Source organism: Pongo abelii, chromosome 1, assembly GCF_028885655.2.
Source record: "Pongo abelii isolate AG06213 chromosome 1, NHGRI_mPonAbe1-v2.0_pri, whole genome shotgun sequence".
In the NCBI taxonomy this organism is placed as follows: domain Eukaryota; kingdom Metazoa; phylum Chordata; class Mammalia; order Primates; family Hominidae; genus Pongo; species Pongo abelii.
In genome coordinates, this window is record NC_071985.2 from 195,374,960 (window position 1) to 195,386,682 (window position 11,723).

General features: G+C 46.2%; 1 long non-coding RNA gene across 1 annotated transcript in view; it reads right to left on the reverse strand.

The window, feature by feature from the left end:
* The window catches only part of LOC129059251 (uncharacterized), a 36,859-nt gene extending 25,693 nt beyond the window's left edge, over positions 1-11,166 (reverse strand). The window contains exon 1 of the long non-coding RNA XR_010136152.1: positions 10,931-11,166. This is a non-coding gene — a long non-coding RNA (uncharacterized LOC129059251). The remainder of the gene's footprint in view (positions 1-10,930) is intronic.
* Positions 11,167-11,723: the final 557 nt, after the last annotated feature.

The window sequence follows — 11,723 nt, forward strand, 5'->3', positions numbered from 1 at the left end:
TGGCAGGCCTGTTACTTGCCTTGACAAGACAGTTTGACAGAAGTGAGATTCTAAACCTTAGAAGCCCAATCCCTAAAAGAAGTGGCCATTTCCACTTTCTTCCTCGTGAAACCCAGCTACCATAGCATAAGGAAGCCCAAGCTAGACTAGTGAATGATTAAAGCCCATGTGGACAGATATCCAGGAGGATGAGCAGCCATCCTGGATATTCCAGCTACAGTGGAGCTCCCAGGTGAGTGCAGACACATGAGTGGCCTAAGCTACACTGGATGATGCAGAGCTGCCTGGCTGAGGACAGTCAACCCATAAAATCAAGAAAAAAACATCATTATTTTAAATCACTACGTTTAGGGATGGTTTGTTACACAGCAACAGATAACTGAAAAATACACAATATCAAATATATATGCATGGTTCTGAGACAGCCCAGAGAAAGAAAATCTAAGAATGCTTTAAAAGGTGTTATCTCTGGAAAGACTTTGAAACACAGTTGCATGAGATTCATTGCAGCAGGAGAGTTGCTCTGGAGGGATCCGCCTATAAAGATGGAGGAAGCTAGGATTGGCCCAGTAATATGGTTGCAACTTAGACCTCAGCTACGAGAAGTTCTGAAGGTAGGAAGGGAATTCAAGGTTGTCCCAAACTGAGGGAAAGGAGGCAGGTGTTTGAATCCTTCTCAGCCACCATTAACTGTGGGCTGGTCCCCAGAGGGGGCATTACCCTAGGGAAGGCAGCTGTCTGGCTGCAGGCAGTCCCCAGGGAGGGAAGTGGCTGAGAGCCCTCTGCAGCCTATTATGCCCTCGGCAGCCCAGGAGAGAGGAGCCAGCCCTGAAGAGGGGAGCTGGAGAACACACATCTCTGCAGGAGGAGCACCAATGGCCCTTGAACTGAGATATGAAAGTCCCCAGTGAAGTGAGGAAGGGGAGAGAGTTTCCAGGCAAGGAAGCTGCAAAAGCAAAGCGCCAACATAGGAACAGACGTGGCAAGTACCAAAATAGGAATACATAAAAAAGGGGGTAAGAGATGAGGCAGCACTGAGTGAAGAAATGGGGGCTTTGTCCTGAGGCCATAGGGAGCCACTGAAGGGTTCTAAGCAGGGCAGAGATGTGGTGAGATATCTGTTTGAAAAGATCCCTGTAACAGCAACATGGAAGATAGAGCAGCAGGGTGGAAACCAGAGGTGGCAAGCCTGTCAATGATGCAAGAGAGAAATGAAGTTAAACTCCCGGCTCCTGCTGGGATTCACTGGCTGCGTCCTGCAGTGACTTCTTCCCTTAGCAGCCAGGTTATGTTGCAGCTCAACCCAAGTTATTGGTCTGGTTGCTGGAAGAGGAGGTGGGAGACCATAAGCTTGGGCAGGAATTGGGAGAGGGTACATGATGCATGGCATCTTGCAAGGTAGAGGCCTTTTCATCATCCTCAAGCCTGGGTGTATTAGGGTCTTCTAGAGGGACAGAGCTAATAGGATAGATATAGATATAGATATATAAAGGGGAGTTTATTAAGTATTAACTTACATGATCACAAGGTCCCACAATAGGCTGTCTGCAAGTGGAGGAGCAAGGAGAACCAGTCCAAGTCCCAAACTGAACTTGGAGTCCAATGTTCTAGGGCAGAAAGCATCCAGCATGGGAGAAAGATGTAGGCTGGGAGGCTAGGCGGGTCTCTCCCTTTCACATTTTTCTGCCTGCTTTGTAATCGCTAGCAGCTGATTAAATGGTGCCCACCCAATTAAGGGAGGGTCTATGTTTCCCAGTCCACTGACTCAAAAGTTAATCTCCTTTGGCAGCACCCTCACAGATACACCCAGGATCAATACTTTCTATCCGTCGATCAAGTTGGCACTCAGTATTAACCATCACAAGTCCACCCCTTGTCAATTTGAACCCATACACATCTCCTGAGATCATACATAATCTTCAAATAAAGACAATAATAAGGTCATAATTATGCCTAATATAATACAACTATCCTTCTTACAACCAGAAACACACCAATCCCCAAATACTATTACATAAAGTTAACAATACTTGAATGCTGATATGAAGTCAATAAATCTTATGTCACTTGATAAAGGAAAAAGGAAATAAAATGAAGATATTTTCTTAGTACAAGTGTATGCATGCACAAACATGTTTTTAACAAAAGAAGGAGGAAATACTCATGACAATTACCGTTCTCACTTCTGCAGCTGGTCACGTGGTTGTAGCTGTTATTTGATGACTACCTTCTTCTGCTACCAATTCTGTATTCCCTTTGCCTTCAGCAAGCACCTCAGCAGGTCGTGGGTTTATTATCCTGGTGTAGTGACCCAAACCTTCATTCCTGATGGGTCTGGGCCATTTGTAGTCCTGCCTGGATTGGGCTGTTGTAGTTTTCCATTGACCTTAATCACACGGCATGGTAATACTAAGAGACGCCCTAATGGTCTCCTGTGTTCCATGCATACTCTTCCTTACCCCCGTTGTAGAGTAGTAGACTGATTTCATCTTGATAGTCCAGTAAATCACCCCAGCTAACACTGTAACTCCCTTCTTAGCCTGTTGACTTAAAGGTAGGAGGAGCCCAAAGTGTCCAGGTGGCAATCTTAACTTCCAGTTTAATGGGATCTTGTTGTGTCTCCCAGTGGCAGCGTTCCTCCCTCTGGAACTGAGACCTCTAGGCCAGCAGAACATAATGTCGCAGGAACAGGAAGCAAAAATTTTGCTCATGGATCACTAGCGGTGATGATGAGTCGTGCCACTTCCACTTCCACCTCTTGATTCCTGGACGCTCCTGGCTATAGGAGAAACAGTACCATGTACTGGACCCTGATTCAGAGCATACACGGCCTTCTGGAGAACTTTGCTGCAGCCCTGCAAAGTATTGTCACCTAGTTGGCATTGTAATTGTGACTTCAAAAGGCCATTCCACTGTTCTATTGATCCAGCTGCTTCAGGATGATAGGGAACATGGTAAGTCCAGTGAATTCCATGAGCATGAGCCCACTGCCACACTTCTTTAACCATAAAGTGAGTGCCTTGGTCAGAGGCAATGCTATGTGGAATACCATGACAGTGGATAAGGCATTCCATGAGTCCACGGATGGTAGTCTTGGCAGAAGCATTGCATGCAGGACAGGCAAACCTATATCCTGAGTAAGTGTCTATGCCAGTGAGGACAAACCTCTGCCCTTTCCATGATGGAAGAGGTCCAATATAGTCAACCTGCCACCAGGTAACTGGCTGATCACCCCGAGGAATGGTGCCTTATCGAGGGCTCAGTGTTGGTCTCTGTTGCTGACAAATTGGGCACTCAGCAGTGGCTGTAGCCAGGTCAGCCTTGGTGAGTGGAAATCCCTGTTGCTGAGCCCATGAATAACCTCCATCCCTGCCACCAAGGCCACTTTGTTCATGGGCCCATTGGGCGATGGCAGGGGTGGCTGGGGAAAGAGGCTGAGTGGTGTCCACAGAATGGGTCATCCTATCTACTTGATTATTAAAATCCTCCTCTACTGAGGTCACCCATTGGTGAGCATTCACATGGGATACAAATATCTTCATGGTTTTTCACCACTCACAGAGGTCCGTCCACATACCTTTTCCCCAAATGTCTTTGTCACCAATTTTCCAAGCATGCTTCTTCCAAGTCCCTTACCATCCGACCAAACCATTGGCTACAGTATCCATAAATTAGCATATAATTGCACATCTGGCCATTTCTCCTTCCATGCAAAGGGCACAACCAGGTGCACTGCTCGAAGTTCTGCCCACTGGGAAGATTTCCCTTCACCACTGTCCTTCATAAATGTCCTAGAAAGGGGCTGTAGTGCTGCAGCTGTCCACTTTCGGGTGATGCCTGCATATTGTGCAGAACCATCTGTGAACCAAACCCTAATTTTCTCTTCCTCTGTCAACTAATCATAGGGAACTCCCCACAAGGCCATCGGTGCAGCCTGGGGGAGAGAAGGCAGGGTGCCAGGAGTGGAGACCATGGGCATTTGAGCCAATTCCTCATGTAACTTACTTGTGCCTTCAGGAACTGCTCAAGCCTGATCACATATATACCACTTCCATTTGATGATGGAATGCTGCTGTGCACCACTCACTTTATGGCTACATGGGTCAGAAAGCACCCAGTTCATGATAGACAGTTCAGGTCCCAGGGTGACTTGATGACCCATAGTCAAATATTCAGTTTCTATCAAAGCCTAGTAACAGGCTAAGAGCTGTTTCTCAAAAGGAGAGTAGTTATCTGAAGAAGATGGTAGGGCTTTGCTCCAAAATCCTAGAGGCTTCCGCTGTGATTCACCTACGGGGCCTGACAAAGGCTTCAAACAGCATCCCTATCTGCCACTGACACCTCAAGCACCATTGGATCTGCTGGGTCATATGGCCCAAGTGGCAGAGCAGCTTGCACAGCAGCCTGGACCTATTGTAGAGCCTTCTCCTGTTCTAGATCCCACTCAAAACTGGCAGCCTTTCAGGTCACTCAATAAATGGGCCAGAGTAACATACCCAAATGAGGAATGTGTTGCCTCCAAAATCCAAATAGGCCCACCAGGCATTGTCCCTTTCTTGGTTGTAGGAGAGGCCAAATGCAGCAACTTACCCTTCACCTTAGAAGGAATATCTCGGCAGGCCCAACACTACTGGACCCCAAGAAATTTTACTGAGGTAGAAGATCCCTGAATTTTAGTCGGATTTGTTTCCCATCCTGTGGCACACAAATGTCTCACCAGTAAGTCCAGTGTGTTTGCTACTTCTTGCTCACTGGATCCAATCAGCATAATGTCATCAATGTGATGGACCAGTGTGATATCTTGCAGAAGCAAAAAAGCAATCAAGGTCTCTCCGAATAAGATTATGACACAAAGCGGGAAAGTTGATATACCCCTGAGGTAGGACAATAAAGGCATATTCCTGGTCTTGCTGGCTGAAGGCAAACTGCTTCTGGTGGGCCTTATAGACAGGAATGGAGAAAGGCATTTGCAAAGTCAATGGCTGCATACCAGGTACCAGGAGATATGTTAATTTGCTCAAGTAATGAAACCACATCTGGTACAGCAGCTGCAATTGGAGCCACCACTTGGTTAAGTTTAATCCACTGTCATTCTCCAAGATCCATCTGTCTTCTGCACAGGCCAAATGGGAGAACCAAATGGGGATGTGTTGGGAATCCCCACCCCTGTGTCTTTCAAGCCCTTGATGGTGGCGCTAATCTCTGCAATCCCTCTAGGGATGCAATATTGTTTTTTACTTACTATTTTTCTAGGTAGAGTCTACTCTAATGGCTTCCATTTGGCCTTTCCCACCATATTAGCCCTCACCCTACCAGTCAGGAAGCCAGTGTGGGGGTTCTGCCAGCTGCTAAGTATGTCTATGCCAATTATGCATTCTGGCCCTAGGGAAATGACCACAGGATGAGTCCGGGAATCTACTGGACCCACTGTAAGTCAGACCTGAGCTAAAACTCCATTAATTACCTGACCTCCATAAGCCCCTACTTTAACTGGAGGATCACAGTGATGTTTTGAGTCCACTGGAATCAACGTCAGCTCAGAGCCAGTGTCCAGCAGTCCCCGAAATGTCTGATCATTTCCCTTTCCTCAGTGCACAGTTACCCTAGTAAAAGGCTGGAGGTCTCCTTGGGGAAGGATGGAAGAAAGATTCACTGCATAAATTATCAGTAATGTAGTGGGGCCCTTCCTCAAGAGGACACTGCCTCCCCTTCATTCAAGGGGTTCTGGGTCTGTAAACTGGCTCAAGACTGGAAATTGATTGAGGGGCCGTGATTCTCTGTTTTCATAATTCAAATTAGTCTTTTGCCCATTCGACCTGAAAGTCTTCTGCTTGTATAAATTAAGTAGGAATGCAGTAGGCTTCCTATCAATTTCACTTATAGGAACGCCATGATTAATTAGCCAATGCCAGAGCTCTACACAAGTCAGACTATTCTGATTGCTGCTTTGCCTCTGCTGCCCATTACGGTAGCTGTGCTCACCTTACCTTTGATGGTTGAGTGCTGCCACTTGGCCCCTGCCACCTTGGGATCCAATTATTCCCACTGAATTTAAATTATGTAGTTGAGTGACTGTGGTTCCCACTGTTAGATCTGACATACAGAGAAGAGTAATTACAGGGCTCTTCAAAGATGCAGGTGCTGCCCTCACAAATCTATTTCACAAGGTATTGGTTAAGGGTACATCTTCTAGACCCTCCCAGCTGGGATGAGTAGATCTAAAGTGACTAATCCACTCCACCATCCCAATCTCTCTAAGCCTTTGGATTCCTTCCTCTACATTAAACCAAGGGAGATCAGACAGTTCCAGCTCACTCACAGTGGGCCATCTTTTAATCCATATTTCAGCTAACCAAGCAAATACACTATTAGAACCTTTTTTAACTCCCCTAGCTGCAATATGAAAAGTAAAGTCGCTACTTAGTGGGCCCAAATCAATAAATTCAGCCTGATCCAACTCTATGTTCCTTCCACCATTATCTCATACTCTTAATATCCATTCCCATGCCTGTTCTCCAGATTGCTGTTTATATAAATTAGAGAACTCCACTTTTTGAGTGTAGCGCACCTGCTCATGGATCATACTGTCAACCTCACCTCCAGGGACCTGCTGGGACTTTATTCTAGTTATAGGTCTAGAAGCAAACAGGGGTGTTGGGGGTGGCTCCTGAGGAGAATCAACATTATTTTGCCTGGCAACTGCCTCAGAGGACACCATCACTGTTGTCTCAGGCGGTGCAGGATTTATCTCCTCTGGCAAAGGTGGAAAGGCTGATGGCAGCATGGGTCCAGGAGGGGATGATGCCACTACTGGGAATGGCGAAGCTGTTCCTTCTCTCAAAAAAGGTTTATCAAAGTTTACAAACTCAGTGTCTCCAGCTTCAGCAGGGTCCTCCCGTACATCCCCATTCCAAGTTTCAGGGTCCCGTTCTTTTCCAATCAATGCCCTCACTTTAACAGTAGACACCTGGAGAGGCTATGCACCCATCTTTGGTTGCAGGTCAGCCACTCACATGATAAGAGCTTGTGTCTGTTTTTCCACAATTTCAGGTTTTTCTCTACAGGAGATAACACTCTTACTCAGGGCAGTCTTAGCAGATTTGAGGCTCAGTATCTGCTTCTGAAGCCAAGAGACAAAATTCCTGAGTTCATCATTTTCTTTCATCAGTTTGTCCACTGAACTTAGAAGCAAGCAGCCAGCTTCATTATGTTCTTTGGTTCTCCACATATGCTCAAAGCTATTATGTATAGAATCATGAAACTCCTTGCCTCTCATGAGCAGCAAATCAGGAGTGTCAAATGCTTTATTTGCATAACTCTCTAAATAGTTCACACCAAGGACTATCAGTGTTCTCCATACTATTAGAATTAGAGTCCTTAGCATTTTGAGGTCAAATCATATTAAGCAGCCAACTCCAGAAATCCCAAAACCAATGAAAGAACTCCATCCTTAATATTCTGTTCCTCTAGAACCACTCCTGGTACCAAAATCTGTATTAGTCAGTGCTCTCTAGAGGGACAGAACCAATAGTATACATATATATATAAAATATATATATTTTATATATATGAATTTATTAAGTATTAACTTACACAGTCACAAGGTCCCACAATATAGACTGTCTGCAGGCTGAGGAGCAAGGAGAACCAGTCTGAGTCCCAAAACTGAAGAACTTGGAGTCTGATGTTCGAGGGCAGGAAGCATTCACCACGGGAGAAAGACGCAGGCTGGGAGGCTAGGCCAGTCTCTCCTTTTCACATTTTTCTGCCCACTTTATATTTACTGACAGCTGATTAGATGGTGCCCACCCAATTAAGGGTGGGTCTGCCTGTCCCAGCCCACCGACTCCAATGTTAATCTTCTTTGGCAACACCCTCACAGACACACCAAGGATCAATACTTTGTATCCTTCAATCCAATCAAGTTGACACTCAGTATTGACCATCACACCAAGGAAGCTCTAGCCTTTCACAGGAAGGCAAAGGACAGACACTCTGTGGCCTCAGAGGGCTCGGGGCGACCTAGAGTTTCAAGACATTCAAGGGAATCCATCCAGATGCCCCTGTCGTAAGTGTCAGAGCCCCCAATCAAGCCCTGATCAATCAGACAGAGCTGACTTGCTATGTTGAGACAGTTTTCTTTAGAAATCTGCTACCCTAACAATTCATTCCTGGGCCAAACCTCAGTTTTTTCTGCCTTCTAGCTGCAAGAGAAAGCCTCTTTATCTGACGGCAAGGAGGCCCTCTGGCTTTCACACTTCACCTTAAATTGGTGATTAATCACTCTCAGCATTTCATTGTCTTTTTCCAATGCCTTGCTTGCCCCCAGCAACAATCATTGAATTCCACAGACTTCATAATTTTCATTCCTCTGAGCCTCTGGAATGTCTGAGAAAGTACACCCACTAGTACTTTCCCTTTCACCAGTATCCCATCCCACTTCCCCATCAGTGAAAGTTTTAACAATTGCACTGCTAGAGCATGTCAGGGGCTATCAGTACCTCCACCCACCACCAGTGATGGGGTTCTTATTACCAACTGGCCGGTGGATGATCCAGCTCCAAAATCCCATTTTAGAGTCTGTTTCCTAGGAACCACTTCTAGCACCAACTGTAGTAGTAGGTCAAGTTCCCTAGAAATAGATCAAAGATGGAGATTTGCATGCAGAGGACTTATTGGAGAGTGCTCTCGGGCACAACACCAGCAAAAAGGAATGGAAGCCAGGCTAGGCAGAGAGAGAAGTTGAACTCTGATGTATTGGCAACAGAGGTAAATCTGGGCTGACCAAGGGCTGGTGGAAAGTGCTAGAGCAACTATGACCCTTTAGAGATGTACCAAAATGAAGCGAGAGTTATCCATTATTGAATTGGAACTATCTCCAGGAAGATGTAGTACCCTTTGGGAGGTGGTGTAATAACCCTTGGGAGGTGGCGTAACACTTGGGAGAGGCAGTTCCATTTGGCCAAAGGCAGTTCTTGGGAAAAGATTCAGAATATTGTTGGCCACAGATGCTTTCATTGACTGGGAGAACAGAGTGCCTCAATGAGTCCTTTTGCAGGAAAGCCAGGGAGACATACCATGGTATTCATTATACCCAAATCAGGGAAGTAAAGATGGAGAGTGGTGGTCAGTATTGTTGCTGAGGTCAAGTAAGCAACCACTGGACTTGACCACAAGGAAGTCACTGCACCTTTGGGAGGTGGTGTAATAACCCTTGGGAGGTGGCGTAACACTTGGGAGAGGCAGTTCCATTTGGCCAAAGGCAGTTCTTGGGAAAAGATTCAGAATATTGTTGGCCACAGATGCTTTCATTGACTGGGAGAACAGAGTGCCTCAATGAGTCCTTTTGCAGGAAAGCCAGGGAGACATACCATGGTATTCATTATACCCAAATCAGGGAAGTAAAGATGGAGAATGGTGGTCAGTATTGTTGCTGAGGTCAAGTAAGCAACCACTGGACTTGACCACAAGGAAGTCACTGCATATTGGGAAGTGAGTTCATTCAGAGGAGCAATGAGGAAGGAGCCCATGCAGAAGGTAAAGAGTGAGCAGAAGATAGGAAGGAAAGATAGCTCTTTTGACCCTGCTAATGACTGGCTTACTATATGGGCCTAATACCTAGGAGCAGTTACCCTTTAGGAATGCACAGCTTTGAATGTAGCTTGCATTAACTCTGTGCAATCATGTGTGCAGACACATGTACACACACAGGTACACATTCAGCTGCCCCAAGGCAAGGATTCCAGCCAGAGACTTGTAAGCAGACCTCTATCCTCATTAACCAATAATGACCTCTGCAGATCAGACTTCTGTACACCACCTCTCCCTGTATCCCTGGAAAGTCAAGATTTCCCAGCTGGAGTTTTGGCTTCGTCTTCAAGTCTGATAAGAATCCTGGCAGCAACCCAAAGCAAGGAGAGCCCAAGGTACTAACAACATTAACAATAAGTTAATATTCAGTGACTACCAGCTTTGTCCCAAGCACCCGCAAGGTGCTTTACAAACATTAGTTAACTTCATCCTCCTAAAACCCTGTCAGATGGGTACTTCTATTATTCCATTTTACTGATGAAGAAGCAGAGGCTCCAAGAAGTTAGACAACTTGCCCATAGTTTGCACAACTGGTTGGCAGCCAAACTGGAATTGAGATTCCAGTGAAATTGATGACAGACACAAGCAGCACATTGAAAAACGGGCAGGTTCATTCATTCATTCAGCAAATATATATGGAGAGCCTACTATGGGCCAAAACTGTTCCAGGCACTTGGAAAACATCAGGGAGCTATACCCACAGAGATCCCCTTTCCTCATGGGACTTCTTTTCTAGAGGGAGAGATAGACAAACAGTAAATTTTATTTTATTTTATTTTATTTTTGAGACAGTCTCACTGTTGCCCAGGCTAGAGTGCAGTGGCATGATCTCAGCTCACTGCAATCTCTGCTTCCCGGGTTCAAGCAACTCTCCTGCCTCAGCCTCCCAAGTACCTGAGATTACAGGTGCATGCCCCCATGCCTGGCTAATTTTTGTATTTTTACTAGAGACAGAGTTTCACCATGTTGGTCAGGCTGATTTCTAACTCCTGGCCTCAAGTGATCTGCCTGCTTCAGCCTCCCAAAATGTTGAGATTACAGGCATGAGCCACTGCACCCAGCCAACAAACAATAAATTTTATATATTAACATTTACTCATTTATGTATAGTAAAAGGCAAAGTGGACGCTGTGGCGTGGCACCCATTTCTCCACTTCTGAGCGGATGCACTCACCCCCAGCTGCTGGGAGCACTGGTGGCCAAAGCCATTCAGCTGAGCCCCTCCCCAGAATTGTGCTCAAAGAAGACAGCTGCTTTACCCAAGGTCACTCCCCTTCCCTGGGGGCAGCCCACACCCAATAGTAGGTAGATGAGGCTATAAGTTCCCCAGCCCCCTCACCTTAATGCAGAGCGACTCTGAAAGTCCCCCCAGCTCACAGCTCCCCATGGGGTCAGCTGAGGCCTTTGTTGCGACTACATCACAATTCAACTGTTCCCTCTGCCTGGTTCTGCTTCCTCCACTGTGAGAGTCTTCCCCTGTAAACTTCCTGTAAGCCGAAGTCTCTGTCGGAGTCTGTTTCCCAGTGCACCTAAATTGTGATAGAAGGTATATGTTCTGCTGAAAAAGAGAAAAAGAAAAAAAAAAGAATAAAAGCAGAGTAAGTGGGATTGGGAGGGCAGGGGCTGAAGGGGCAGCAGGTTGCAGGATCAATAGGATATTTAAGGTGATCTCACTAAGAAGTGACATTGGAACAGGCTTGAAGGAGGAGGAAGAGGGTTATTCAAGCAAAGATCAGGTAGAAAAGCATTCTAGGCAGGAAAACAGCAAAGACTCTAAGGCACGGGCGCAGCAAAGAGGTCATTGTGGCTGGAGAGGAGTGGAGGAGGGAAAATAGGGGAGGAGAAGTCAGGAGTGGGTGGGGTTAAAGGAGCAGATCACATAGGGACTCGCAAGCCCCTGTAAGGTCCTCAAGTATTTCTTCAAGAGGAGCAGAGAAGGACAGGGTCTGGCTGCCGCATGGAGGGGAGGAGCAGGAGCAGGAAAGCCTGTCTGGAGGTTGCTACAGTAAACCAGGTCTTCGTGGGGTTGGTCGAGGTGGTGGCAGTGGGGGTGGTGAGAAGTGATCAGATTAAGAATATGTATTTAAAATACAGCCAGCATGATCTGCTGATGGACTAGAAGTAGGAAGTGA